Source organism: Cygnus olor, chromosome 11 (assembly GCF_009769625.2).
Source record: "Cygnus olor isolate bCygOlo1 chromosome 11, bCygOlo1.pri.v2, whole genome shotgun sequence".
In the NCBI taxonomy this organism is placed as follows: Eukaryota; Metazoa; Chordata; class Aves; order Anseriformes; family Anatidae; genus Cygnus; species Cygnus olor.
Window position 1 is genome coordinate 7,413,643 of NC_049179.1, and position 11,327 is coordinate 7,424,969.

At 39.0% G+C, this 11,327-nt stretch overlaps 1 protein-coding gene across 3 annotated transcripts in view; it reads left to right on the top strand.

Annotated features, from left to right (window-relative positions):
- The first annotated feature begins 423 nt into the window (after nt 1-423).
- USP3 (ubiquitin specific peptidase 3) overlaps nt 424-11,327 on the top strand; it is a 102,517-nt gene continuing 91,613 nt past the window's right edge. For 2 of the 3 annotated variants that reach the window (XM_040569420.1, XM_040569415.1), the window contains exon 1: nt 5,112-5,199. The gene's annotated coding sequence lies outside the window, so the exon portion shown is untranslated. Of the gene's footprint in view, nt 663-5,111; nt 5,200-11,327 lie in introns of those variants that run through there. The other variant, XM_040569417.1, reaches the window with a different exon arrangement.

The following is an 11,327-nucleotide window of genomic DNA, read 5'->3' on the forward strand; positions in this document are numbered from 1 at the left end:
TAAGTGTAATTGAACTCAGGCCCTGGCTAAACAACTGTACAAAACAGGGACCGCAGCTCCCCTTTGAAAGCATTTCCATTCCGAATCTGTCGCACCGGGCCCCACCCGCTCCGGGGCTCTGTCACTCACAGGGGCGAGGACCTGGCCGCGCTAGGGGCCTGCACGGCGACCGTGAGGGCCGGCCGCGCCGCTGGGCAGGGCCTAGCCGGGCTCCGGCATCGGGCACCCGGCAGGCCTCAAGGCGCGGCTGCAGCACCGCCTCTTTCCCGCCCTTTCTCCTCAGCGCTGGGCGCGGCCCCCGCGCGGCACGAGCCCGCCCCGGCCTCTCCCACGGAGCGCGGCTCCGCTCCGCTCCGGCCGGCCCCGCGGGCAGGGCAGGGCAGGGCGCTTTTCGCCTGCGGTGCCGACGGCAGCTCGTTACCCGCCTCTTCCCCGGCCTCTCCTCAGACGTTCCTGTGGCGACACGCCTCGGGGCACATCCGCCCGCCGGCCCGAGGTGCCGCTGCCGGCCTCCCCGCGCGGCCCCGGGGTGCAGCAGCTCCCGTGACGCCGGAGCGAGGCCCCCGAGCCCCCAGGCAGCTCCTCACAGCGCTTTGCAGAGCTGTGTCTCGGCTCTAAACGCCCCGAGGTGTCCTCCCTGGGCCAAGCGCTGGGGATGCCAGGTATACGCTGCACCGGTTGGATGCTTTGTCGTCAAACCGAACTGCTGCTCGGGGGTTAAACAAAACAGGACAAGACAAAACAAAGAAAAATAAAAGGACAGGGGGGAGGAGGGGGGCGGTACTGGGGGAACCTCCAGGCTTGGCCCCGGAGGCCGCCCGCGCCCCGCGGGCTCTGGCTTTGCCCTGAGGTTTCGTGTAACCCTACAGAGCCGTGGTTTCGGTCTGGGGGCCTGACGAGTGTTTCTGGAGCCACTGTAGGGATCAGACTTCACAGAAAACGCTTTCAGGCACTGGTCTTCTGTTTTTTCTCACACGGTATAATCAGGGTATTTGTTTCTCCTTCTGGAGAGATGTACTTTGCATAAATCTCTAGTGTAATTTCACTGGTTTTAACCACCCTGTCCCCGTGAGAGATGAAATTGCAAGTTTAATTTTGAAAGGGAAAAAAAAAGCACTTTTTGCTTATGGGAAACATACTTTTATTTAGAATGCATTTCTTTTGTGGTATTCACTCTGCAACTCCCTAACCAATGTATTTGCCTCATGGACATCCTTAATCAGATTTCTAGTAGAATTTTCAAATGCTAGTTAAAAACACGATATGAATTATAGTTGTGGGGTGGGTTTGTTTGCTTGTTTGTTCCTCTTTGATTCAAGGGAATTTGTTTGGCTGGTGTCCCTGCTGCTGCCTTCCCTTTTGTGGTTTATTACTGTGCAAATTCACGGTAGCCATTATGCATCACTACAGAAAAACTGGCCCTTTCCAGCGGTGTTTTCTGTTCTGCCACAGAACTGTTCCACTTTACCTACTACAGAGTTTCAAAGTAAGCCCCTTGACATCTCCCATTTGCTGGAGATTCCTTAAATGTGGAATAATATTGGGCAGACAGCTAAGAATCAGCAGTTCTCTTGTGGCAACAAACTTGCTCAAGAGTTAGGTTGAATAATAGAAAATAAAACAATTGCAGTCTTAAAGCAACTAATGAAACTTAAGAACTAATTTTTAAATTGGGGTCTATGATGCAAATTGGAGATCAATTACAGCTGATAGAGTTAACAGAAAAATTAACCCTCAAACTTTCTTCCATAGTAAGGGCCACGTCTTGGAAAGAAAGAATTTAAAAGTATGTTGTATTGCATTTATCATGGCTCTTAATTAAAGTCAGTTAGAGCGAACTCCATTTCAGCTATATATTTGGAAGTTTACATGAGTCATTGTTATTAACTGCCTGTGAATTTTTTGCCATTTTGTGATGCTATAGTTCTTTACTATGTAAAGATCAAAGCGATTAAAGACAATACACTTACCAAACTCTATTTTGCTGAAAGATACAGAATCAAGTATTTAATTTGAACTTTAATAATATTTTCCCCTTTATTTAAACTCCATCTAAATGAGAACACAAAACTAATGCAGGCAGGTAGGTTTTCTGGGAAGTGGGTTGCAGCGTCAGATAGTATTATATCATGATACATTGCCTTGTGACAGCCGTATGAAATGTCAGATCAGTGAATATGGTTGCGAGCAAATGCTCACTGTGCTGACCTGCGTTTGCACGCACAGCTTAGGCATCCAGCACTCAGTGATACCTGTCTGACCATACAGTCATCATTGTCTTGACATAAATGTAGTTGTCTTTTACGGGTAGCTTTCTATGATTCAGGTGTATGTGCAAAACAATAGTGAGGTTGTTTCTGCCAGTTAATTTTAGATACTAAACCAAGTCTTTTTTTCTATTTTTATTTTATTTTTTTAATGCTCAGTTTCGAAATACCAAGTGAAAACTTTGGCATGCTCCAGCAAATCTTTCCAGAATCTCCTTGCTTAGGGGAAAATTTTAAGTGATACTATCTATTAACAACATTGCTTAATACTTCTGATTTTCAGCTGGTCAGCAAAGCTCTAAACAGCCCCCCTACCCTGATAACATACTGCCACAATCACTTGCTTCACTAACTCAAGACGTAAAGGTTCACGAGCTTTCTATTTTTAAAGACGTCAGGTGTTCCAGTGCCAAATCTCCAAGACGAGTTTGTCATTCTTGATCTAGAGCAGTGGTTTCCAACAAGTGATGTCAGCGTCCTTGCAGAGGTACATCTACATCACAAGTGAGACTTAATGTGCTAGCAATAAAAGAATGTGTGACGTGACGTGGGTGTCCCTCTGGAGCTGATATTTCGGGGAACCCGCAGTGCCACAAGGAAGCAGCAGCAGGCAGCTGGGGAAGGCAAAATGTAGCCACAGAAACCTTCTGTTGCCTACACTTGAACTCACTCATCTTTGTTTCCTCTCCTCTGGTCAGCAGCAAGATGTCCTGAAAAAGGCTGGGTTCCAGGCTTCTCCTGGGGCAGGAGGCTAAGAGTTAATGAGTCTAATTACCTGGCATCATGTGGATGGTGTGAGGAGGTGACCTGAGTGAGGTCTTCCTGAAATGGCTGGAAATCGTTCATCTCCAGTAATGTTTTTTAGCAGCGGCTGAATGAATACTGGACTCTGAAGTCACTTATTATCAGTCTTTTCTGAAAAAGCGATTCTGGTTCTTTTGAAAACTTCACCTGGATGTTGTGAGAAGGCGATTGTCACAGGGTTGCATTCTGAACAGAACCTATCATCCCTAAAGTTGGAATTTGAATTTAATTATTGAAAACATGAAATGTTTTAAAGCTCTGGCTACCAGTATATACTGGAGTCAGAATTTCCTCTTTCCTCCAGATCACTAGGTTGTGGTCAGTTTTTTTGCCTGTTGTGAAGTGTTGACAAAAACTGACCCCCTCTTAATAATAACATTAAAACTAATTGTTTGTTATAAAGTCCCAGAAAATATGATGTAAGTATGTCATGTATGGTTGCTGCTAAGTGGCTTCCTTGTTGCTGATAAAATTTAAAAAAAAAAAAAAAAAAAAAAAAAAAAAAAGACTAGTTTGCCTCAGGTCTTCTCTATTTTTTTTAAAATTAATTTTAATTACTTATTTCAGAAAAGCCAGCAAAGGCTTCATGACTCTAAGCCAAGAAGAAACTGTATTTGTCCATGTTGCACAGTTGTCCTACGGCAAGTTGAATGGAGTCTAAGCCATTTAACAAATGTTCAAATGAACCAAATTTCATTTTTTGCATAAATGTTAGACATGTAATGGCATGTAAGACATCAGATGGTTGTTTCTATAAGACAAAAGTTATTTTTCTGGTATTAACTCAAGTTGTTAATGAAAACACTGTAATTGCTAGGGTTATCTTTTTCAAATTGTTTTACAATAATTGATTAATCCTTGTAAATAGCACTGTGGTTATTAGGTATTGTCATTTGTACTTCAGAAAGGATGGACAATATGTAAATACCTTTCTGAATAAAGTATATAAAACACCATTCTGAAGGTCATCTCCATAGGAACTGTAAAAAAAAAAAAAAAAGCGGGGGGTAATTTGATAAATTATTTAGTAAATATTACTAAAAATTACTTAAAACTCAATTTTTGTTGCTCATTACACCTATGCATGAATAACCTGTTTTGTGGTGAAATGTCTGGCAATATAAGTACATTTTAATACATTGCTCTGAAGTGTTATTCCAAACCTACATATTTATTTCTGTGAAAGTGATATGACTTTTGGATGGATTTACTGTTCTACTGTACTCTATAAAAATAGCCTTGAATTAGTAGTTATTGCTGGCTGAGGAATGTTCTCCTTTCTATGAAGAGATGTGGCCATAATACCGTCTGCCTTTTTTATAAAGTTGGATCTACCCTATATAACAGTGTATTTTTAATGTCTTTTAAAGTAGGAAGGTAGAAGGTACATATTTGCTCCAAATGGGAGTCTGTGGACTTCCGATGATATTTCCATGATGGTTAAAACAGCTGACAATAATATTTTATGAATAATACCCCCACTTATTTGCAAATAAAGTTTTCAAAAATCACATTTTGAAAATCATACAGTTTTTCTGTAAAGGTTATGGTGAGCTCTGCTGGGAAGACTGATTACAATAGTCATGTTTTTACTGTGTGTCAGCTGGAAACCATTCTTGCAGGCAGAACTTTCAGCTTGAATTGAAATCAGTTTCAAAAGAGGAAAGGCAGTCTATTCAAATATGTATTTCTGTGCTTTACTTGGTATCTGTGTGGTGAAGTGCTTCAGAGAAATAGAGAAATGATTTTTTGTAGGCCAGCTGCATATGTTGAAGGTAGTGGATCCAATTAAGTAGTTTGACCCAGTGCTGTACTAACCAGTAGGGATTTATCCTGAAGGTCTTGGAATATGGTCCTTACCTGTAGTAGCTTGTAGTAGCTTGCTGTTATGTGATTTCCCAGAACATGAGTTATTTTACTTTCTGTTGCTGAAGACTGCAGCAGTATGGAGCAATGCCAGCTCTCCTGTCTTGCTTTTCTTAACAGCTTTTGACTTTGTCCCAATAAGCAGTTATTCTTACTTGTCTTCATTTTTATTAGGAATAGATAGAATTCTTTGCTTTGTCATAGACCTATGGATAAACAAGAAGCCAGCAGAGCTAGAGATCACTGCAATGTTCTTCACAAGGTATTTTCAGTCTCTCAGTTTGTAAAAATACATAATTCTCTGATGTTATAATTTCAACCTTTCCCACTTTTAGGGTGGTAGGGTGGGACGCCCTGACAGTTCAGTTGTTTTTGTTGTTGTTCTGGTGGTGGGTTGCTTTTTTTTTTTTTTTTTGAATGGGTGGTGGTATTTTTTGATGTTGTTTTTTGTGTTTTTTTTATTATTATTTTTTTGTTGAGTTACTGGAAACTTAGTTTCTTTCTTTGCTAGAAAGTTTATTCTTTGTATTTACTAAATACACACAGGGAAAAAAAGAATGAGAGGAAACTGTTGAAAAATGTCTGAAGAGTAAAAAAATCTCCACTGCACAGCCTCCTTCACCCTTCCATTTTTTGTATAGCAATTTCTAAAGGAAAGGCCCTCTTTGATAGTCCCACAGAGAGTGTATCACTTCTTGTTGAGGAAAAAAATGATTCAGCTTCTAAGCAGTCTTCTGGAAATATGAATCAGTGAACATAAATACTTAGGATTGAGGTGTCTGTGAAAATATGGTTTGTTATTAGTTGAAGAGAAAGGGCTACAGCTTTACTTGATTAAATCAGGAGTGAGTTAGATCTATGCAAAGTTACTCAATTTTTATTCATAAATTTTGACGGCTATGTGTGTTAGCAATAATTGATAGAAAACACCTTAATAATCTGTTGTTGTCATAGCTTAAAAAGCCTTTGGCTTTCCTAGGGAGACATATGGGTTGGGGACTGTTAAATTTATATTGTACATGCCTCCAAAAACATTTTAATATGCTGAAGACTATAAGTATATAGTTCAGTAGAAAAATAATCCTTGAGTAATTCCACTTGGCTTTTAATTCTTTGTTCCATAGTAAGTGTTCCAGCATTCATGTTTATTTTTACATTTCCTTTTGCTATTGTTTCCAAACTCAAATGCATGGTGTTGAGAGGAAGTACAAGACATAACAACTTTTCTGACTCAACTTTCTGATCTATAAGTCACTAGATGGTGCCATTTCACTTCTCTGGAATCACAAACTGTCTTGCATATTATTTTTAATAACAGTTGATAATAATGTTTTGAAGAGGAAGTAAAATAATTGTACTTTGGGGTTCTTTTTTGAGACTATTTTTTGGGCCTATGCAAAATACACATATTTTGTACAAAGATACTGTTTTAGTGAAAATGTGCAAAATTTCTAAGTTCTGTTCTTTTAAATTGTCATAAGCTTTTAGTTTACATATATTTTGCTGACTTTGATAATGAGATCCAATTTGATAAAAATGCCAATCTTAAATTCAGAATGAGATTTTTTACTTTTCTTCCTGAGGGTTATATACCCTCAGCTAATGTGAATTAGGATATGGATTAATTCAATTGAGTTATAGCAGTTCTTGTTCACAGACAGTTGCTTCGTAGTTTTCTGTGACTGTAATAAGATTTGAGAAGAGGTTAACAGTTAACAGCGACACATTTACTTTTCTTGCTGTAGACCTTGGATACCACAGAAGCAGTTTTGCGCAGCATAGGGTAACAGGCTGAAAGTTGTACAGGGAACTTTTGCATCACAATTTCATTTTGGAAACTACATTACTTTAGTGAGTTGTCACAACTGGTGTGCTAATTAAGAGCTACGTAGGTACTAGTTGTGGGTATTATTTCCAACTTTAACCACTGACTTCTGTTTAACTGGTCAAAAATAGGAAGGATTACAAAATCATTTTTGCAAAATGTTTTTGACACTTATTTTTTAGTAGCTTAAATGGAGAGAAAGGCGAAGTAGAACTTAACATTCATGCTAACAAAAAAATGCTTTTTATTAATAAATTTATTTTGAATGATCCTAGTATCAGCTGATGATTTGCTGGTCAAAAGTCATCTCTAGGTGAGAAGCAGTGTTACAGAACTGTAGCTGCCATATTGTGACAGAAATTTTTTTTTCTTCTTTTTTTTTCTCTAATGCGTGGCCAAGAAGAAATAAGTTAGGCTAAGTATAGAACAATTTTGTGGGTTTCAGAAAAAGTCTTAAATAAATAAGTTTTCTAAAGCTACAGGGTAAGTCAGTTATGGTTGTAGGTTAAAATGTGTGCAGACCTGGAGCCTCATGGAAGGTCAAGAAAGGCTTCTATTCAAATGATCTGAAATTGTCACCACCAAAACAATTAACTGGCGGTGTTAGCTGCTTGGTTCCCTGAGGCTTTCAAGCCATGATGTCTTTGTTACTTCTTACTTATTTTGTTAAGGGCAAGGCATGTAATAAACATTCATGTTAAAGAAATGGAAAGCATCTGTTGGTGCTTGATACTTGCTCGTGTCAGCCTACACTATTCCTGGCAGTCAGACACATCCACTCAATGTGCTCTACAGCCATGTAAGGCCATCCAGCAGTCAGTGATGTTTTCTCATGGAGTCTGAAAGCTGAACATGATGGGAAATTTGTATGTGTTACGAAGTCTTCAGTTTGCTTTTACTGGGCTTAATTAAAGTAGAGGGAATTTCAAGTCTATCTGTAAATGTTTACTTGTTGAATAGGCTGCCAAAACTGAAACAGGGTGTCAGATTTTACTTTTGTTTAATGTTTCTGATTATGTGGCATTTTTGAAATGTAGAACATGTAAATACTGCCTTCTTTTAAAGAGGTCTGTGGGGTAGGTTATGCTCCCGTTTACATTTTCTAGTAATGAAGAAAAATGTTGGTCTTTTTTAAAGTAGAAGGAAAACCAAGGAAAAATAAAACAAAGTGAAAGCACTATTAAGATAGGCTTTGCAGGTTAATAATGGAACCCTCACAGTGTCTTTCTGAATTTTTATGTCCCAAACTATATTAATGGTAAAAAACCTGCTGTTACCAAGTTTCTGCTGCAGGTAACAGTCACCAAAACCATCATCCAGCCCCACTGCAAAGAGAACTTTGGCTGTCTTGGAGCTTGTAGAAGGAATGGCATTTCCCCATTGCCTATATTAAAACACAGGTGGTGTCCACTACTGATAAGGTTCTCTGGCTGCATGTAATATCTTTGGGGAAAAAAAAAAGAAGGAAAGCAGGGAAAGCATTATCTATTTGTAGCCTGTTGTCTTTTTTTTTTTTTTTCCTCTCAGATTATGCTTTATTTATCATACTACTCTCAGTTTATGCCCAAAAATCTTTGAAACCCGTTGGCCAATTTCCACAAAATCAGGCAAATGATTGAATCATTACAAGTTTCTTCTAGGACAGAAGAGCTCCAGTAGGTAGTCCCCACTGAGGGAAAAGCATTGGCTTGTCTGGCTGACAGGGGAAATTTAGCCCACACGCATTGACCAGCTCATGAAGGAGTATATAGAACCAGACTGGTGACGTCTTCTGCTGCCTTACCCACTCAGGAGGCGGAAAATATAGGAGACAAGGAAGGAAATGAGCTGTTGCAGTGAAATCGTGAAATCCCCTGTGGAAGATGGTGATAAAGTGAGAGTTAATATAATTTTGGAAGAAAATGTTGAGACTTGAAGTGCTTTGGTAGAGAAGCTGGCAGAGTTAAGGGATGGAAAGTGGGAGTGGGAGCTGGAGTTACCCCTGTTGGGGCATACAGATTCAAGTTAGAACAAGCTATTCAAATCTTGTAGGAATGGAAAGAGTAAATCTTGGGATAGGCACAAAAGGACAATTATTTAGGTGAAAGTATGTGTGTGGCAGCCAGTTTGCAGTGTTTCTGGAGCCTGCATTTGTGCAGATGCACAGGTGAATGGGATTCTGTGTCCATTGAAGCAGGCCCTTGAGAGGTGCAAATCACAGTATGGTAATAGGATATGGATTTGGGCAGAAGGTTGTGCAGAATGAATGGAGATAACCTTTAGAGTTTGTGCAGTTGATGCCTTGCTGACTGTGGAGTCCAATGATACACTTTCTTTTGGCATTTGTGACTCTGGCCATTATTTGGAGCATATTTTCTGGGGTGTTTTAGGTTTTGATGCTTGCAAAAAAAATAAAAAGGAAAAAAAATAAATGGTTGACAGTGATGTTGGTTGGTCTCAGCCACTTGATGATATTGGATCTGGTGGGTTCACCAACCAGTTTCATTTTCTTAATGTCTCAACAGTAGAAGAAGAGGAAGGTGGGGCAGTTGGATGATCAGGCCACTAGAAAATGAGCAGAGGTACAAACTGATGATTTATATGTACTGTGAAAGGAGAATATTCTACCCATTAGTTGTCTGATTCCAGGTATCCAGCTACTCAACTGTGAGATGGAAAGTAATTTCCCTATGTAGTTCACTGTGCCCCTTCTGTTTGGGGTTATTGGGTGTGCTGACCACGAGCATTGCAATGGATAAAACCTCTGGGTCAGCCAGCTGTGGCTAACACACCGCATGTTACAGGATTCTGGGATTTTTGAAAAGCTCTAATTTCTTTCAAATGTCATGCCTTTCATTTCACTCCCCACTAGCTGTCTCACGCCAACTCTCTCTTCTCATGTGAAGAACTCTAGTTGTTATTTATGTTCCTACTACTTAGTTGAAATATCTCTATATTTTCTTGGCATATCTTCTTGTGTCCTTGCTGTGAAGGTAATACAGTAATATCCGTTGTTGTTCTGGTCCTCATGGGGACTTGGACTTTCTTCACTGCAAGTAGATCCCCTAAAAATACAAAATGCTCCTTGTTATGCAGAAACAATGACTTCCTTTTAGCCCACCAGCATTCCAAGTAATGTCTAATGTCATCTCTCATCTCTCTACACATTTAGAGAGAATAACTGGTGCCTTCTTGAATTTAGGGAAAAAAATCAATATTTGTTTACTTCATAACTTGGCTTTTATAAAACAAATGCACAACTGAAACCTCATGGATACCACACATCTCAGCTTAGTTGCAGCTTCCTAAAATAATAAAATAAATGATTAAATATTAAACTTACATATTTAGTGACAAATTTAAAGTTGAGGACTATGTGTTAAATTTAGATGAGAATTAATGTTGATCTTGCTACAGCGTTAATAAAAATAATATTTTACTTTAACGCAGTAAGCTTTGCATTAGCAAACAAACTCCATTCTCTTCCAGCATTTGCACTGAAGTTAAGAATTCTTTTTAAGCTTCTATATTTCACAGGCTTTGTCAGAAATTAAATGCTACTTTCCTTGAAATAATCCTTCAGGATTTATTTTCAAGCATAACATACAATACATACAGAACTTTTTGTGACTTAATGCTTTATGAGCAGATTTTGAAATACTTAGTTGTGCAAGATGTGTTGTACCATGACAATGCTCACACTAGAGAAAACGTAAAAATAAGATGTTTGTCATGATCCCAGTGTATAATACCTTTTAGTAGAATAGTCTTAAGACTAATCTACCAATTGAAACAAACTTGTTAGAAGTTGACCTTGTTATATATGCTATGATAGGATGTCATAAAATAAGTTCTTTCTGAAGGGGAAGAAAATAAGATCAAAACAGGTAATTTCTATTTTGGTAACCTCATCCTGAGAGGTTAAATGCCTGACTAAACTCAGAATAAAGACAGTCCATAAGGCACTTCTGTGATGATATCCGTGTTTGCTTACAAGAAGTGAATGCTCTTGAGTTTGGACATGAGACTGTATAGTTGCTCTGTAGGTGCATTGCTACGTGAAGGAATGGGTTTCCCTATATCACAAGGAAATGGAAGGGAGCTCTACACCCTTTGTGGCATCTAACACTTTCATTTCTTTTTCTAGCTTAAGTTACTTAGACTTCATTTCTGCTATTATAGTCTCAAAAGTGGGTACTTCCATTTAAAAGAAAAGAGTGAATTGTTTTAAATTTATTGTGGTGGTGTGTTAACTACACCTGTTTTGCGATCATGTTTGATTTTAAAGACATGAAGTGTTGTCCATGAGAGAATGGCAAAAATGTCCTGAAACATATTTAAAACATATACTTTAATAGGTTTGTTAAATGATAGCAGCTAACGAGACCAGACAGCGCAGTTTGAGACTGCTTCAGCTCAGGAACCATTGGCAGTGTAAACTGGTAATACAATGTTACTTCAAATCCACAAATTCAAGTGTGCTTGTGTTTTCAAAGCAGCATGGATTTCTTAGGAACACTCTATAAATTAGAGAACCTTGCAAGTAGGAGTAGCAGCAATATGATTTGTGATAGTCCCTCTTTGGT